Source organism: Giraffa tippelskirchi, chromosome X, assembly GCF_054371585.1.
Source record: "Giraffa tippelskirchi isolate mGirTip1 chromosome X, T2T-mGirTip1v1.2.pri, whole genome shotgun sequence".
NCBI lineage: Eukaryota > Metazoa > Chordata > Mammalia > Artiodactyla > Giraffidae > Giraffa > Giraffa tippelskirchi.
In genome coordinates, this window is record NC_137289.1 from 144661142 (window position 1) to 144681260 (window position 20119).

Sequence of the window (20119 nt, forward strand, 5' to 3'; positions counted from 1 at the left end):
TCTTATCTCTCCTTGCTATTCTTTGGAACTCTGCATTCAGATGGGGATATCTTTCTTTTCTCCTTCGTCTTTTGCTTCTCATCTTTTCTCAGCAATTTGTAAGGCCTCCTCAGATAACCATTTGCCTTTTTGCATTTCTTCTTCTTGGGGATCATTTTGATCATCGCCTCCTGTACAATGTTAGGAACCTCTGTTCCTAACACAGTTCTTCAGGCACTCTATCTAGCAGATCTAATCCCTTGAATCTATTTGTTACTTCCACTGTATAATCATAGGGATATGATTCAGTATTTAATTATACTGCAATATAGGTATATATGTGTGCTTCTAGGTAATACATAAAATAGAAATATCTAGCACAGTTTTGAAGTCCCACTATTGTTACATATGTCCAGGATAGTGTTGACCACTGGCAATAGTTTAGAGGCCAATGGGAAGGCAGACCTTTAATGAAATCAGTTGAATAGGTTGAAGAAGTAATAACTATTAGAGTATAGACTCTTACTCTGGGATACTGGGGAGGGTCTCTTAGCATAGAAATGGCTTTTATGAGGAGATGTTATCAGTGCTGAAGCTTCAAGAGATAAAGATGTTATTCTTACCTAAAAATTAAGAAAAAAATTCAATTAAGTAGGCACAGTCTCTTCATTTGTAAGGGAAGAGCTTATGCAAAAATAGCAAAAATTTTTCTGAAAAACCATTTTACTGGAGTTCATAAAACAAAGGACTTAATGTATGATGTTAATGTATAATGTTAATGTATGATAGCCCCCTCCTTTGTAAAGTAGCTAAAGGAAAAGTCCAACATAACTGAAACACAGAGGAAACATAGCTCATTTTAAACAAGACAGATAATTTTTTCTTCTTTGCCAACAAGGAAGGCAAACTAATTTTTGTTTTATGTTCCATCTCCAAAGAAACAAAAAGGATAAATAAAAGAGAGCTATAAGACACCAATTAAAATACCCTCTGAGAATACAGATTCATTTTTTGAAAATCAAAACTCATAATTGAGTCCAATTTTAAAAAAAGGCAGAAAGAGAAAGAAAAGGAGAAAAAGAGGAGGGAAGGGAAGGAGAGCAAAATTCCTGAAAGCTCAGCCTCTTAGGGCAACTGTGAATAATGCGAAAGTAACATGACTGTGAAATGATCAGAATGATAGTAGAGTGTTACAAATAACATCCTTCAAAGTGAAAGACTGAACAATTTTCAGGAGATAATAACCAACACTCGTCTAAATGCTGACCATTGTAAACAGTAGGTTTTGCCACGTGAGCAATAAACCAGGAAGACTTTGGATAGATCCACATACACACAAGGTGGTAGAATCAAAAACAATGTAGGAAAAAGTTAATTTCAAATGCTGAATAATATTTATACTCATAATATGTAAATGGCAGGATGGTAGGAGCCTTGGTAATCAACCTTATCTCCCTTACAATTGTAGTCAAAACAAAACAAAAACATGAAATAGAAAATCATACAGTCACATTTCACCCACTTCATAATTTTTCCCCGTAGTAGCCCAGATAGTATGATTTTATTTAGTGCCTAAAGAGAAAATCTGAAACTACTACTGTCTGGTAGCCAATTGCTCCTTCTGAGGGCACCATGCATATCTCTTTTTTTGCTTAAATTCCAGCATTTCTACTGTCTGCTGAGACCAAAATCATCTTGTTAAATATCACCTGAAAATACCACAAAAAATATTATTCAGGTTACATAAAAATTGAGCTGGGAGGAGGGTCAAAGGGGTGTTAGAGGAATTCTGGTACAAAATCCTTTAATCAGATTTTCTCCAAATACATTAATTTAGTCAGATTGTTTTGTTCACAGTAAGAACTAAAGAAATGAGAATTTCCATTTGGAAGGAGTGAATGGATGCAAAAGGTGAAGGCTGTATGGCTCAGAACTATCTCTATGAAACCAAAATATATTACCCAGCAGTATTACTTATCCAGACAACTTTTGGAGAAGGCGATGGCACCCCACTCCAGTACTCTTGCATGGAAAATCCCATGGACGGAGGAGCCTGGTAGGCTGCAGTCTATGGGGTTATGAAGAGTTGGACACGACTGAGTGACTTCACTTTCACTTTTCCCTTTCATGCTTTGGAGAAGGAAATGGCAACCCACTCCAGTGTTCTTGCCTGGAAAATCCCAGGGACGGGGGAGCCTGGTGGGCAGCCGTCTATGGGGTTGCACAGAGTTGGACACAACTGAAGTGAGTTAGCAACAGCAGCAACAGCAGAGCAACTTTGGCCATCCCGAAATGCTCAGTAGGTCTGTACTTGTAACGAAGATTCCCTTAATCTCAGGGTTAATTTGTGTCCACAATAATTCCAGTGGAAGACGCAACACCTGCTGTTTAATTATGTCATATAAGGGACCACCAGAAGGAAGACACAATCTCACTCTTCCAGAAAAGACAAAATCAACCACTTAGCATGGAGGCTTTCAATATAACCTGGTACCCATATTTGCAAACAGAACTATGAAGTCAGATAGACTTGTATTTGAAGAACTCAAGTCTCTCTAGTCTTGTCAACAACTTGGGAAAATGACTTCTCTTCGTGGTTTAGGGAAAGATGTAGTGACATGTAAAGCAAAACTACAGAGATTAGCATGTAGTGACTTCTCAACACATGTCAGATCTTCTCCCTGAACTACACTTTCTCCTTCATTATTTTCGGACTACTGCTTCCCTAACGACCTACCCTATGTTGAAGATTTTCAGGGTCTCTACATATTGATGGGTCTTCAACACCTGACATAAACAGAACCTATGGTTCCAAAATTTTGTAGTTCTTTTTTTATCAGGAAAATGTAAATATCCCATGGATTTCCAGGCTGATATAAAGTATTTTCAGTATAATATCATTATTAAATTGAGAGGGATCAAGTAAGAAAACAAATCAGTTGAGGCTAAGAAACAATATTTTCACTTCATAAAAGGCTTTTTAAATAATTCAAATAAATCTTTGTCACAAATAAAATTGAATTTCATGCAGAATTAATGATATACCTTTTGACTGGTAATCTGCCAAAAGTAGACAAACGGAAAACATTCACATAAAAGTTACGTTGATAAGAATCTGTGAATAGATCACAGTGTGTTGGGTTGGCAGGAAGACCTCTCTGATTTACCATTAAGGTGGAAGGTAAAAGCAACAATATTAAATTATAACTAAGTATTTTTGAAACAAGTCTTTGTGGCAATAACTTCTTAATTCCTTCTACCGTAGCCAAAATATACGCATATAAAACTCCTGAAACCATATTAAATTATGACTAAGTGTTTTTGAAATAAGTCTTTGTGGCAATAACTTAATTCCTTTTCACTTAACCAAAATATACACATATAAAACTACTGAAACCCTTATTTATACTCACACAGACCAATTTTGGATTAACAGAGAAAGTCACCATCTTACAACCAGTAAATCCACAGTCCTATAGGCTTTAATTAAAAGACATTCATCATCCAGACATTAAATGAACTTGAAGGAAATAGAAGACAAAAATATCACCTTTTAGATTGCTGATGATTCTGGAATGCTGTGATTGGGAGAGCGTAACATCCCCCAAAATAGCACCAGATTTTAAAAAACAATCCTCCAAGTGGTTTAATTAGTGGGCAAACCAAGTCCTCAAAAATAAGTTTGAACATATAAAAGCCAGCATGCAACGTTCCAGGGGCCAAGTCATACCTGTAATAGTCTGTATAACACACTGCCACCATATTTAACCAGACGTTTTTCTTTTGGAAAAGTAACTAAATCTACAGATCACTAGGTATGCTTTTCCCTATCATACTGGAGTCTCCACTTGATATGAAAAATCTCTACACTCCTTCACTTAGCTCTTATGGCATTTATGTGGTGTAGCTAGAATGTGAGCTCTGAACCCAGACTTAGTACACACGTTGGAATGCCACCTCTTCCACAGTTCCTTTACCTTTTTTACAACTTCTGTGTCTATAAAATAAATATAATAATAGTTTTAATTCACAGGGTTGATATTAGTATTTGTCTTAGTTTGGGTTTACCCAGGAGTAGACTGAAAGAGAAAGATTCTAATGCAGGGGCAGGGAAAATATACAGGGAGAATAAAGCAGCCAATAAAGAATGTATTATACAGCCAGCCACCACAAGAGTTTAACCTTATCAGGAAATTTTGGAAATGGTTTAAACTTACATCTCTGAAACAACCCATATGAGGGACAAAGGAGCTGGGGTATTTATACACCAACACTTGTCAGTTAAAGTGCTCCCAGACAAAAGTACAACAGCAAAAACAGTTCCAGAAAAGTTCTTCAGCCACAAAGATGCAGATACTGCTACTTGAAGTCTGCTACTGCTACTTGAAGTCTGCTACTGCACAATGACGTGGGCAAGGCTGAATGAATTAATGGACCTGAAGTGTCTAGACCAGTGTACAGCTCATGGAAAGAGTTCCATAAGTGTTACTTACTGTTACTTATAATATTAGTTTTATTACTACAACTATGCCCAGAAGCATCACCTAATGCCACTCATATTTATGTCCACAGCCCACTACCAGGACATTTGTTGATGCTCCCAGTAGAGTGGATATTCCATAACATTTGATGATCACCAATATGTTGAAGCAGACTCAACCAAAACGGCTCAAAATGAGAAATCAGGGAATACTGGTGTTTGCAAACTATCACTCTATGAGATGAAGTGCAAGGCAATGACAACCTCAAACAGAAATTCCTTTTCCACGAACCACTGAGTCTTTCTTTACCCTCATAAAATCCACCACCTCTGCCTTGGCTGCTGTTATTAGGCATGACCCTGAGTGTCTTACAACAAGCAGCAGCAGAGCTTCTTCAATCTGAATGCTACAGAAATACCTGACCCAGAACTGATGTCCACCAGAACGTGGGTTAAAACATTACCAAAGGAGATAAGCAGACTCTAAAAACTTCCTCTTTTCAAACTGCTGCATCTATAAATTTCTGCCTGGACTCAAACAGGGAGCCTCAGACACCAAATCAGCTAGAAGCAGCAATCACTTATCGAGGCCACAGACGCTGGATGACATTGAATCCATGTATGGAGCATTTATTGCATCTAAGCTAATTCAGACAGTGGCAGCGTGGTGGGTGATGATGGGTTGGGAAAAGTGACTATGATGTGGAAGACAGATCTGCCTCAAAGAACAAGGAGACCTGTTAGGGAGAAGTGGTTTAGCCATGTTAAATACCAATCACTATGGAACTGTGCTTATTTTTGATGACATATAATGACAAGAACAAAGTGTCAAGATATGTCACAAAGCATGGCACAATGAATTGTCATATGATAGAAATTAGGCTGAAGGGGGATGTGAATCAGGTTGCATGGGAACTGAGCCTTTCAAAAGGATGTGGTGAAGAGACCCCCAATTCATTACTCAGCATTCATTCTTTTCTCCTTCCCCATATCAACAGCCCAATTTGCTACCAAAAGATAAACATGCCCAAGTAAACGATTATACTTCCCATCCAGCTGATCTTCAAGTTACGGGGTGTCTGATGAGCTGCAAATTCTCTGCCTTTTTGATTTCCTCCCTTTCTGATGGAGCACAAATATCATCTTGTTCTCTATAGGGGCCTTGACAGTGGAAGTCATGTGCTAAGGATGCAATGGTAAACAGGCAAAGGAGCTTAGGCCTCTGATACAATCTATGGAGTCACCATATTGTATCTTGAGTATCTATATCTGGAATGATATAAGATGAATATTTTCTACACTATGACATCTTTAAAATTGGGATGAGACTTACAGTTGAGAGTGTTTTAAATTGTTCTCTACTAAGTAATTGCTGTTTGCCTTGAAGATGTGTGGACAATATAGTCATTGCTATTTCTATGGGCTCCCCTTCAACAGAATTCTGTTCTGTATAGATACAACTCAATTAACTCAGTTCAGTTCAGTTCAGTTCAGTCGTTCAGTCATGTCCGATTCTTCCCGACCTCATGAATCGCAGCACGCCAGGCCTCCCTGTTCATCACCACCTCCCGGAGTCTACCCAAACCCATATCCATCGAGTCAGTGATGCCATCCAACCATCTCATCCTCTGTCGTCCCCTTCTCCTCCTGCCCCCAATCCTTCCCAGCATTAGGGTCTTTTCCAATGAGTCAACACTTCGCACGAGGTAGCCAAAGTACTGGAGTTTCAGCTTCCACATCAGTCCTTCCAATGAACACCCAAGACTGATCTCCTTTAGGATGGACTGCTTGGATCTCCTTGCAGTCCAAGGGACTCTAAAGAGTCTTCTCCAACACCACAGTTCAAAAGCATCAATTTTTCGGTGCTCAGCTTTCTTCACCATCCAAATCTCACATCCATACATGACCACTGGAAAAACCATAGCCTTGACTAGATGGACCTTTGTTGGCAAAGTAATGTCTCTGCTTTTAAACATGCTATCATGGTTGGCCATAACCTTCCTTCCAAGGAGTAAGCGTCTTTTAATTTCATGGCTGCAATCACCAACTGCAGTGATTTTGAAGCTCAAAAAAATAAAGTCTAACACTGTTTCCACTGTTTCCCCATCTATTTCCCATGAAGTGATGGGACCACATGCCATGATCTTAGTTTTCTGAACGTTGAGCTTTAAGTCAACTTTTTCACTCTCCTCTTTCACTTTCATCAAGAGGCTCTTTAGTTCTTCTTCACTGTCTGCCATAAGGGTGGTGTCATATGCATATCTGAGGTTACTGACATTTCTCCCAGCAATCTTAATTCCAGCTTGTGTTTCTTCCAGCCCAGCGTTTCTCATGATGTACTCTTCATATAAGTTAAATAAGCAGGGTGACAATATACAGCCTTGACGTACTCCTTTTCCTATTTGGAACCAGTCTGTTGTTCCATGTCCAGTTCTAACTGTTGCTTCCTGACCTGCATACAGGTTTCTAAAGAGGCAGGTCAGGTGGTCTGGTATCCCCATCTGTTTCAGAATTTTCCACAGTTTATTGTGATCCACACAGTCAAAGGCTTTGGCAGAGTCAATAAAGCAGAAATAGATGCTTTTCTGGAACTCTCTTGCTTTTTCGATGATCCAGCAGATGTTGCCAATTTGATGTCTGGTTTCTCTGCCTTTTCTAAAACTAACTTGAACATCTGGAAGTTCACGGTTCACGTATTGCTGAAGCCTGGCTTGGAGAATTTTGAGCATTACTTTAGTAGCGTGTGAGATGAGTGTAATTGTGGGGTAGTTTGAGCATTCTTTGGCATTGCCTTTCTTTGGGATTGAAATGAAAACTGACCTTTTCCAGTCCTGTGGCCACTGCTGAGTTTTCCAGATTTGCTGGCATATTGAGTGTAGCACTTTCACAGCAGCATCTTTCAGGACTTGAAATAGCTCAACTGGAATTCCATCACCTCCACTAGCCTTGTTCGTAGTGATGCTTTCTAAGGCCCACTTGACTTCACGTTCTAGGATGCCTGGCTCTAGGTGAGCGATCACACCATCGTGACTATCTGGGTCATGAAGATCTTTTTTGTACAGTTCTTCTGTGTATTCTTGCCATCTCTTCTTAATATCTTCTGCTTCTGTTAGGTCCATACCATTTCTGTCCTTTATCGAGCCCATCTTTGCATGAAATGTTCCCTTGGTATCTCTAATTTTCTTGAAGAGATCTCTAGTCTTTCCCATTCTGTTGTTTTCCTCTATTTCTTTGCTTTGATTGCTGAGGAAGGCTTTCTTATCTCTCCTTGCTATTCTTTGGAACTCTGCATTCAGATGGGAATATCTTTCCTTTTCTCCTTTGCTTTTTGCTTCTGTTTTTTTTCCTAGCTATTTGTAAGGCCTCCTCAGACAGCCATTTTGCTTTTTTGCATTTCTTTTCCATGGGGATGGTCTTGATCCCTGTCTCCTGTACAATGTCACGAACCTCTGTCCAAAATTCATCAGGCACTCTCTCTATCAGATCTAGTCCCTTAAATCTATTTGTCAGTTCCACTGTATAATCATAAGGGATTTGATTTAGGTCATACCTGAATGGTCTAGAGGTTTTCCCTACTTTCTTCAATTTAAGTCTGAATTTGGCAATAAGCAGTTCATGATCTGAGCCACAGTCCACTCCCAGTCTTGTTTTTGTTGACTGTATAGAGCTTCTCCATCTTTGGCTGCAAAGAATATAATCAATCTTATTTTGATGTTGACCATCTGGTGATATCCACGTGTAGAGTCTTCTCTTGTGTTGTTGGAAAAGGGTGTTTGCTATGACCAGTGTGTTCTCTTGGCAAAACTCTATTAGCCTTTGCCCTGCTTCATTCTGTACTCCAAGGCCAAATTTGCCTGTTACGCCAGGTATTTCCTGACTTCCTACTTTTGCATTCCAGTCCCGTATAATGAAAAGGACATCTTTTTTGGGTGTTAGTTCTAAAAGGTCTTGTAGGTCTTCATAGAACCGTTGAAGTTCAGCTTCAGTTAACTCAGGTTAAGCTTAAATCCCATTTAAAATGTCTTGCAAAAGATTATACTATGATTCAACATTGAAATGGAAAGTTACTGATACACAGAAAGGCATGGAAACAGAGCAGCAAGCTATGAATTTGATATTAGGAAAGCAAATATTAATGATTGAAGAACTGAAAAGATTTTCACATTTTTTTAGTAAGGTGACATGCTTTCAGCAGGAAAATACCTACACAAGTATACAAAGTTGTGTTGCAGTGTGCTGCAAAGATATATACTTAGAAAACTATTGCCTATCTCAGGCCAAGCAAGGAGAACTGAATCATCAAAATGTACAGAGTGGTTATTAAGAATTTGGAAGAAAAATCCCAGAAACAAAAGTGGGGATTATTAAGAAATGCCACATCACCAACACTATTGATGTTACAAGACAATATTGAATGAACCATGTGGACATCAGTGATTACGAGTCAAAAAGGCATTCAGAAGGAACTGTGAATATGAGGTTCAGGACTGCCTTAAACAATTTATTCTGCTTATGTTATTTTTCTTTCTGCATGTTCAAGAGTGATACATGAACAAAACTCTAAGCATAGAAGAGACCAGCAGACAGAAAGGAAAATTCCAAGGCCTTTTCTGTAAGTCGGTAGTAAGATGAAAGGGGCCTGAAGGAAGGAAAGGCAACTACAAAAACTCTTATATTTAAAGTGGTATTTGCTAGAGGTAATGGCCTCAGAGAAAACATACACTAAACAGCCTTTAGCAAGAGTTGGGGATTAAGGAAAGAAAATTTTCTTCACCAGGGTTAAAAGTAAACAGCATTTTATGGGATTGTGGGCGGGATCAGTTTTGAGGGATCTGAAATTGACATTTTAACCGCTATTCACTGCTAGCAGCTTTTGCTTTGATTACACCTTTTTTTTTTTGATTTTTAATAAATTTATTTATTTTAATTGGGGGCTAATTACTTTACAATATTGTAATAGTTTTTGCCATACATTGACATGAATCAGCCATGGGTTTACATGTGTTCCCCTTCCTGGACCCCCCCACCCACCTCCCTCCCCATCCCATCCCTCTGGGTCATCCCATTGCCCCGGCCCTGAGCCCTTGTCTCATGCATCGAACATGGAATGGTGTTCTGTTTCACATATGATAATATACATGTTTCAATGCTATTCTCCCAGAACGTCCCACCCTCACCTTCTCCCTCAGAGTCCATAAAATTGTTCTATGCATCTGTGTCTCTTATTCTGTCTCGCATATAGGGTTATCGTTACCATCTTTCAAATTCCATATATATGCATTAGTATACTGTATTGGTGTTTTTCTTTCTGGCTTACTTCACTCTGTATAATGGGCTCCAGTTTCATCCATCTCAGTAGAACCAATTCAAATGTATTTTTTTTAATGGCTGAGTAATTGATTACACTTTCATGACTCCATCATAAAAGGGGCAAAAGTAGAACTTAAAAGTTCCTGATGCAAGGTGGTTACATCTCGAAAACCAATAACAGGGCTTATTTACTGAAGCTGAACACCAATGAGCACGAGCGTGCTCGGTCGCTAAGCCATGTCCAACTCTTTGTGACCCCATGAACTGTAACCCGCCAGGTCCCTCTGTGCATGAGATTTCCCAGGCAAGAATACTGGAATAGGTTGCCATTTCCTCCTCCAGAGGATCTTCCTGACCCAGGGATCATTTATACTCACGACTCCTGTATTGGCAGGCGGATTCTTTACCACTGAGACACCTAGGAAGCCCACACCAAGGAGCATTACATGGTAATTATGAAAAAAAAATTAGAAGTACAGAGAGTAACATGGATAGATCTTAAAATCCCAAGGCTCAGGAGAAACACACACAATGATACATAATACTGGAAAAAATTCTTCACAATGAAACAAATATATATATAAAACAATGATACTCATTTGAGAAAACACATGCATGCAAAAAGATCCACACTAAACTCAGGAGAATAATTCCCTGGATGTGTAAATAGGAGGGGTACAGGGATGAGAAGAAATGAACAAGCTATTATTCAATTCAGCCAGTGATGCTAATGGGCCACAAACTGAAAAATAATGAACTACATCTGATGCCTCTTCTCATGAAAAAAGTCTCTGCATAAATTGGAAGTCTAAATAAGCTTCAATAAATAGGCCGCATTACTCTAAAATTCAAGAGAGAAAAGGGCTACTATTTTACATACTTAAAAAAACAGATAAAAGGTTAGTGAACAGCAATGAACTTAATAAGCACTTTTAAGAATTAATAAAAATATACCACTATTCAAGGGCGGTACTAATCAACACCCTTTCCCCCTCAAAATCTAAATAAAATATCATAACATTGAGTGATTTTTGGTAATTGCCCTTTTAATTTTATCGAAGAATGCTTTCAGTAAAATCGGAAAACATCAAAATTTAATTGAATTTATTTTTAAATCTACTATTTGATGATTAAAATACTCTTCTGTGTTTCTTTAATGTGTTTACCCAAAATTCATTTCTTCTGCTAATTTATTTTTCGCATGTTAAATTCTGGAGTAACCTCGTAGAAGTAAATTCTAGAAATGTGATCTGCATTTCCTATTTCTCTGTGTCACTGTGTTGTATTCATAATTTTAACAGGACAGCCCATCTACAAGCTTTGCTGTCTTCAATAAATGGAAAGATTCATATACTCCTCAGTCGCACTTCTAAAGAAGGGATGTAGAGCACACAAAGAGAAATAGTTTAGGAAATGGAAAAAGCACATCCCCGTTGGCCGGGGAAAAAGGGAAAACTGCATCAACACAACAAGTATCCACCTACCTTACACCTCCCAGGGTTTCTCAGCCTTACCCCTATAGAGGGGGTAGGTCAGACAATTCTCTGCTGTGGGTGCTACCCTATGCGTTATTGGATGTTTATCAACATCCTTGGCCTCTACCCACTGGATGCCAGTAGCAACCAACCCCCCCACAACGTGAAGTGGGCACAGTCACTCAGTTGAGAAGCACTACTCTACAGGAATAAGGGCAGCATCCTGAAATCCACTGCACAGCAAGCACTGTGACTTACCAGTGTTCAGGAAAGGCTTAGGCATCATCGACTGTGCCTTGTATCATGGGGAGTACTGTTTTATGCTACCTCACCACGAAGGTGTTTAATAAGAATAACAACAAAAACAGCACCAACTAGATATCAAAAACTTACTGCTGCCTCTTGTCCTTTCTTTTAGTAAAGGCCTAACTCATTTTTTTCCATGGAGATAAACTCTCCTCCATGAATTACGAGTAGGGTGAGGCTTGCCCATCAAGCTGTCTCACTCACTCCAAGCCGGTGGAGTGAGTGGATAATCTCTCCCTGATTGAAGCAAAAGAAAGATAGGAAAAGGGCAGAGGCCATTCATCCTCGTGAACAATCCTTGTGCAGCCATCCTGTTGCTCCTTCTCAGATTTAGTAAGATGCCCTTAATTTTATCCTTTCTGATACTTGTCTTCTTTGAATCCTTGGAGTGCCTTCATTTATTTTCTACTTTGGCTAAATTAATCGGTTTTGGTTTTTGGGATTTGCCATCCAAGGATCCCAAATGGTCAGCAGTCATTTATTGTACTGAACTATGGGGCTACACTGGTGGCTCAGACGCTGGAGAGTCTGCCTACTAGTGCAGGAGACCCGGGTTCAATTTCTGGGTGGGGAAGAATCTTCTGGAGAAGTAAATGGCAACGCACTCCAGTATTCTTGCCTGGGAAATCCCATGGACAGAGGAGCCTGGGGGCTACTGTCCATGGGGTCGCAGAGTCGGACAGGGCTTAGCCACTAAACAACAACAAAACATTGACTGAGCACTGCGCTCTCACTGTGTCACATGCTGCCTCAGTCACAATCAGCTAGTAATCCAGGGCCCAGCATGTCCTCTTCTTGTTACAGGAAGCAGACGTGAGGTTGTGGAGTGAACCTTCTCCATTCAGGCGGCCGGGGAATCATCCGGAGAGCTTCCTCAAACAGCAAGTGCTTACATCTCGCACACAGAGATTTTGACTCAATGGGCCATGACAATGTTTTTCAGCAAAGTGCTATTGAAAATGTACTATGTACAAGGCAGTGTCCTAAGTTACTTAATTTGAAATTATGAGTAGAAAAAACAGGAGGAATTATATTTTAGTTAAAAGAAAACTGGAAATCAGATGTGGTATCATGACCATAGAATTTGGTGGTTATCTCATAAGGCCTACCCAGACTTTGGAGTATAAACACCCTTTTTTCCTTACTCAGTGGTTCTTAGATTTTAATGTATTTAACAATGACTATACATGGTTGTTATACCCAGAATCGTCTACAATAAACTGTATGGTTGATACTTTTGATAATATGCTAGTTTTGCAAAAAACATATACTTTGTGGCCCTTTATAATAAGAGGGCCAAAAATATATACTTTGCAAATCCAAACCCATATTCTTCGTGGCCCTTTATAGAAAAAGTCTGCTGACATGAGAATTTTCTTGTTTAATCCTCATTAACAGCCCCATGAGTAACAATAACTAATGCATACTGAGTTCTGTATACAGTTTTAAGTACATTGTTTTACTTATTGTCTTCAACAATTACCCTTCTAGGGAGGTACTATTGGAATACTTATTCTAGAGATAGAGAAACTAAGGCAAGGTAAAGTAACTTTCCCATATCTACATGGCTCATAGTTGTTGGAACTAGTATTGTAATTCATGTCTGTTGACTCTGGAGCTGCAGCTCTGTGTTAAATTGCATGTTGTCACTTTCAAACTATGGCAGTGTAAAAAATTTATAGAAAGAAAACTCAAATTGAACACGGAACACTTGTTCCGTCTTTGCTCTCCTGGAGAATGGAGCTCTCCAGCTGTCAGATCTAGAAAGAAACAAGATGAAAGACATCCCAAAGAGGCCTTTCTCTCAGTGTTTATCTACGATTATTTCTCCGCTCTTTGCAGAGCTGAAGGAGAAGAGCCAGGCGTGCGGAGGTAACCAGGGATCCATCAAGGAGCTGTGCGGGGCCATCTACCTGGCGGAGGAGACCTGCCCCGGCATCTCGGACACCATGGTGGCCCAGCTGGTGCAACAGCTGCAGAGATATTCTCTAAGTGGTGGACGAACTTCATCCCATTGAAATCCCTTTGGCATTTGGGGTTTTGTTTTTCCTTTTATTCTCCATGCCAGGATAGCAAAGCCCGATAGGAAGAAGAAAGACTCCCTCTTCCTTCCAAGCAATAGCTCAGCTAATGAGAGACTAACACAACTCAGCCAATGGAAAGCCATGGCCTGTTTGTTTACTCTAGCCTCCTAACTTCCTTTCCTATGACAGAGTTCTCCTCTCCATTTTTTGCAGGGGACTCACACAGGGACCGCCATGGTTGAAGAATTGTGATTCTTTGCTGATGCTGAATGAACCCATTTTTGCTGTTGACTGGTTTTAGGTCAACAGCAGGTAGAATACTGGCCCCCCAAAAGATGTCAATGCCCTAATCTCCAGGCTTGTAAATATGTTACTTTATATGGCAAAAGGAACTTGAAGATGTAAATAAGTATTTTGAGATGGGAAAAGGATCCTAGATTATCCTAGTGGATCCAATGAAATTACAAGTTCCTGATAAGTGAAAGAAGAAGCAGGAGGGGCAGAGGAGGAGATGTGATGATGGAAGCAGAGGTCTGAATGATTGGGGGCCACAAGGCAAGGAATGTGGGAAGCCTCTAGGATCTGGGAAAGGTTAGGAAATGGATTCTCCCCTGAGCCTGCAGAAGGAACCAGCCCTGTTAACAGCTCGATTTTAGTTCAGTGAAATCTACTTTGGATTTCTAACCTTCAGCATGGTAAAATGATAAATTTTAGTAGTTTCAAGTCAGTAAGTGTGCGGGAATTTGTTATAGCAGCCATAGGAAACTCATATAAGGGCTGTATTTTACTTACTTGGGCCACACTTTAGTAGACACACAGAGGCAGCAACACAGGGAGTTATTATAATTCAAGCTAATGGTTGAAGCTTCAGGGAACAAAATAATGCAGTTAGGTGGGGTTTCAGTTGAGAAATAGCTTCCGGGTGAAGGAACTACCAGGAAGCTCAAGAAGAAGAACTTGGAGACTGATTGCCTGTATTCACTGCACTGGGGTCAGCAGATCCTCCCTGGAAGCAGATATTAACCCATGCAGCTGTGTAGGGGAGAGAGACCTAGAGAGCTCTATTACCCCAACAGCAAGAGGGGATTTTTTTTTTTTTAATTAAGAACAGGCCTTCCTGTAATTTGAGTTATTTTTTCCCTCTAGTATCTCAAAGTCAATTTTTAGATTTCCATGTTAATGCCACCGCCCTCTACTCTGTTAAAATATATCACTGGAACTTCAGAGATTATTAAAAATTTGACCTATGGGGATGATTATATAAGTACTCCCTGAAATACTAGTCATAAATTTTCCTGAAAACCGGGGTGTGTCTGAATATATTAGCATCATCTAGGGTTTTGCAGCCTGGATGCTATTGACATTAAGAATCAAAGATAATTCTTTGCTTTGGGGGCTGCCCTGTGTTATTGTACAATGTTGAAGAGCCTCTGTGGCCCTTATCCACTAGCTGCCAATATTGTCTCCTCCCTCAATTATGACAAAACATCTCTGGACATTGCTAAATGTTCCCTGAGGAACAAAACTGCCCCTGGTTGAGAACCACTAGCATAGTCAAAGACAAACCATATTTTCATACTTCCGTCATGCTATGATGACTCTCCTCATCACTACACAGAATGTCACCCCACTCCACCTTTCAAAAATAAATAAAGTACCAGTGACATTAGGGAAATGATATTGAAAGCATGGATTCTGGGCTAGCATATAAAACTGTCCCATTGTCTCTAAAGTGTTCCTCAGATTTTTATCTCAGTTCTTTTTTCCTCAGATTTTTATATGCAGTTCCTAAACAACAACAACAAAAACCTGAAATAACAATTTAATTTAATTATTCATTTGTCTTTAGTCACTTATACATTAATTCCAGAAGAGTGAGATAATTGACAATGTGCAAATAAACAACAGCTCCTGGGCACAGGTTTTAAGTCTTCATTACACTGCTGATTTCACATTAATGAGGGAGACAGGACTTTGCGGCAATTTGACTAGAGATTAATAGTGCCTTTGTGCCAATCAAAACCTGTTCAAAATTCAAGGATGGCTTCAATGTCACTCTCTAGGGAAACTTTTCTCTGACTTCTTCCATCCTTCTATGGGCTCCCCTTGTTCTCTTAGAACATTTATTTCACTCTTTTATTAGATTCAGCTTCTCACATGCCCGGCTACTTCACCTTGGACTACACTCAGACCTTTGATTGTAACTTCCAGTAACAAATTATAGGTGATAAAAGAAAAATTTAAAACTACCACAAAGTAAGTCAAATCCAGAAGGTTGAGACATTTCACAGGACCTGATTCCTTCAAAAGTCATTGGCATTAATGAAAAGACAGCTAGCTAGTCTAGAATAAAAGAGATACTAGAAATGTGGGCCATTTTTGATTCCTTGTTTGGCTTCCCTGGTGGCTCAGAGGTTAAAGCGTCTGCCTCCAATGCAGGAGACCTGGGTTCAATCCCTGGTTTGGGAGGATCTCTTGGAGAAGGAAATGGCAGCCCGCTCCAGTATTCTTGCCTGGAGAATCCCATGGACGGAGGAGCTTCGTGGGCTACAGTCCATGGGGTCACAAAGAGTCGGACACGACTGAGCGACTTCACTTTCACTTGGACAGTAATGTTGGGGACGATTGCGATAGTTTGAATGTGGAGTGAGTATCACATGCTTTGAAGGCATTGTTAATCTGCATAGGTATGAGCATGCTGTTTTGTATGTGTAATAAAATTTCAAGCGGAAGTATTTACGCTCTATAATCATGATTTCTGTGATTTAAGATTCTTTCTCCAAATACATTGCAGATGTGGCAAAACTGTCATGATTGCTAAATCCATGTGACAGGGTGATGGGATGGGGATATAGGTGTCATTATACTATTCTCTGCACCCTTGGATATGTTTCCAAATATTCAAAATGAACGATCTAAAAAAGTTCACACTTGGCCACAACAACGACACAAACAGTTTTGAGGTCTGAGGCTGGTGAATGCTTCCTGGGTCACTAACATTAAACTCACAAGAGAAATACAGACCCAAATGGGGCCAGGTTATGAGCCAGTGGAAGGGAAGAACACATTTCAAGATAGGAATCAGGAGCAAGTTTGAACCTCCCAGAAGGTCAAGACCAATGAATGGCCCGGGGAGAGCAGAAAGGATCCATTCAGCATGACAGCTGTGCTGTTTCCATACTGCTGCTAATTCCATGTTATTCAGAGATTCAATGTGTATTTTCTGAGCACTCAGGTCCTGTTTGAGCTGCTAAGGGAGACAGGGACTAACAAGACCTGTATGGCTCTCAGGGAAATTCCATCCTTAGGATCGTGAGCGGAGAGAGCAGGTGAGGTGACAAACAAGCAAACCATAAATGAGAATGGCTAGGGTGTGGAAAGACACTGGGAAACCAAAAGAGGGAGAGACAGGATAGAGTCAATCGAACAGGAAGAGGGATCGACTTCAGACTGAGTGGCCAGGACACTCTGGCATTTTCCAGGAGCCCTGAGTAACGAGGCCTGAAGGAAAAGGTGTTTGGAGAAGAGGGGAGAGAGCGCAATGAGTCTGAGGTAGGAAGAAACTTGCAAAATAAAGAGGCTCTTGTGCCAGAAGTGGAGTGGGGTGAGGAGAGTGGTTGCAAAGGCCGCATGGAAGGTAGGCAGGGGCCAGGAGAGGTCAGCCATGGAGGCCGAGCAGAGGACTTGAGAGTTGATTCTCAGGCGTGGGAAGACATTGGTGTAGTACCAGCAGGGGCAGGCCCATGATCTGAGTTGTGTTTTTTGAAAGACCTTTCTGGCTGGTCCATAAAAAATGGAGTGAAAGGGGGAAGAGCTGCAGCGCGAAGAGCCATGAAGAAGCAGCTAAAGTCATCCAAGAGAATGATGGTGGGGGGTCCTGGTTACCAGTGGTATTGATTACATCAAAGGAGCCTATTGCAGAATCCTGTTCATGGAAAGGATGTAGGGGGAGAGGCGAGGGGGAGAGAGAAAGCAAGGAAGACTCCGAGAGGCTTGGCCTGAGTGTCTGCCCTGGTGCAATTTAATAAGATGAGGAAATCCTCTGGATCTTACAAGCAGGGTGTTTTGTTTCTGGAACATGTGAAGCTTATTCCTGCCTTAGGCTCTTCGGACTTCTATCCCCTCTTTGTGGAACGTTTCTTCCCTCAATTATTAGTCAGATTTGATCAGAGAGGCGTTTTCACAGAGATTTCTGTCCTGACCACTCTATCGACATTCTTAGGATGGGGCAGGAGGAAAGTTTGGAGAAACACTGACTTTGTTAGAGAGAGCCGGAATTAGTGAAGGGTGGCACTAGGCCCTTTTGGTCAAAGACAGGTGTCTCACTGGCAAAACGCTGGCTGCCCCGCCCACCTCCTCCTCCTCCTCTTCTTCCTTTTGGCCACCTGAGAAGTGTGACCTTCAATTTCCCCAGCACAGGCCAGGGAGCCAGGGCCTCAGCCTTCACTCATGCAGCCAGCTGGGCAGGGCCCCCAGCTGGCACTGAACCAGAGAGTCTGCAGGGCCCCCTGCAAGGGCCTGCCCATCTGAAGCCCCATTTGCCCTTCCAGTAAAAAATGGGCATCTGTGGTCACCTGCCCCCTTGCTCTAAGGTAACTTGTGGACAACAGCTCTGGTTCACATTTATCTCCCACAGCACCTCATCTAATACTCTGTAAATAAATTAACAAGCATGACTTTGCACTACTTCACAAATACACTGTTTGTGCAATAGAAGAATCTAAACATTGCAGCCATCAGACCTCAGATTTATTACGGTATCACAGAAATCATTATGGTATCTAAAGAATATCTGTATGGTAATATATCTAGAGGCCAATTGACTGCTGTATAAAACCAATATTCTTTAATCATCCTCTGTCCCAATTTAACTAACATATCCAACTTATGTTAGATATTTACTCCTCTTTTCATGTTTCTACATTTATCTCTGGCACATTTGGTCCTTCCAAAGACAGGGAGAGTGCTGGGGGATAAGAATAACAAGGAAAATCTGGAACATGGTGAGGAGCAGAAACGGGGAGCAACAGAAGCCAAAAACTCTTAGAAGCAACTGTCCTCAGATAGTCCTCACTCAACCTGCCAGAAGCCACGGATATAAGCAGCGTCCGCATAAACAATTTCATCTGCATAGGTGGAGAATTATATTCTCCACTGAGGGACAGAGAGACAGAGAGACAGACAGATTGAGATTTAACTTGCATTACAAGACTCACCAAGATAGAAGGACATCCTATCAACTGGCAAATTAAGTTGTCCAAGTTTTACAGGGAAAAAATAAATGACAACGGAACTGGAACAATAAATTTCCTTATAATGACAGGCTTTCTTCAGCTAAGGTCTGGCTTAAACTAAGGGATGTGCAGTTTAATTATATTCTTCTAACAAAAATAGGAGAATTAACCCTTTCTCTGAGGCTTGTTAAAATTGGAATTATGAGAATTTTAGTTTCTGAGTTTTGCGTACATGAATTTCTTTTAATTGTGGGTCATAACTATAGTTCCAAGTGTTCTCTTCAAATCAGTTTCATTACAAAATCTTTCATGACTTTAAACTATTAAAGCAGAAACAGTAACACAGTGAACTCTAATGAAACAAAATGAAACTCTTTTGTGATCTTGATACTTGGCCCGAACTTGTTTAATAACCAAACTGGAAACCAAATTGAAAGGGCATAAAAGTCATATAAGTTAAAGTGGCAGTTTGGCATCTATCCTGGGTCGAAAGGGTAGTAATAATTTCAAGCATAGCAGTAGAAAATTCAAGAAAAGAATGCTATCAAAGTCACATTTTATAATCGTGAGATGACAGTTAATGTCCTTTTCCTTTAAACCGAATGAACCTGATTCACGTATGTCATGATGCCTGCTACATTCAAACATGCACTGACATCCAAGGTGGGGGACTGATTAGAATTAATACTCCTCCAATTATTTTAGGCTTTGCACTCTGCCAGTTGGCGTCATCTCTCTGCTTTAGGCAGATTTCCCAAAAGGATACAGTGGTTGCCCACTTTCTAATCAAAAAACCAACCTGGTATATTAAATATGACAAATATGAAGAAGCAGATGGTTCAACTTACTTTTGAAAAATGTCATTGAAGGTTAATGTTACTAATTATCATACATGGACTCATTTCACCTCAATACCGGGGGCACTACCATGCAGCCCTCTCAAAAAAAGTTTATTAACCAATGGAGTATGAGTCACTCCATGTGACTCAGTCACTTTCCTCTTCTGAGGAATCAGAAGCGAATGTAAATATTTACAGCGAGTTCCCTGCAAGTCTATTTTGTCACAGCACACCTTTCAGACAAGCGCTTGAGAAAGTGATGTGGGCCAGCATTATGAAATGTAAAGAATACACCAGAGAACACGCAGTCAAAGCAGAATAAATGCTGCAGCATAAATATTTGGCAGAAAGCTTCAATGTCCATACTGTTTTCACATTTTGTGCCCTTGAGAAACTAGAAAGATGCCTTTATATATATGATATCTACAACTGTATCTGTATCTCTCTTTCTACATCCCACCCACATCCATAC

General features: G+C 40.3%; 1 protein-coding gene and 1 non-coding gene across 2 annotated transcripts in view; one reads left to right on the plus strand and one right to left on the minus strand.

The window, feature by feature from the left end:
* The window catches only part of FRMPD4 (FERM and PDZ domain containing 4), a 765281-nt gene that overhangs the window by 252774 nt on the left and 492388 nt on the right, over positions 1-20119 (minus strand). The gene's annotated exons all lie outside the window — the stretch shown is intronic.
* TRNAW-CCA (transfer RNA tryptophan (anticodon CCA)) lies at positions 15972-16043 on the plus strand. Its single transcript has one exon. It is a non-coding gene; the product is annotated as a tRNA-Trp (tRNA).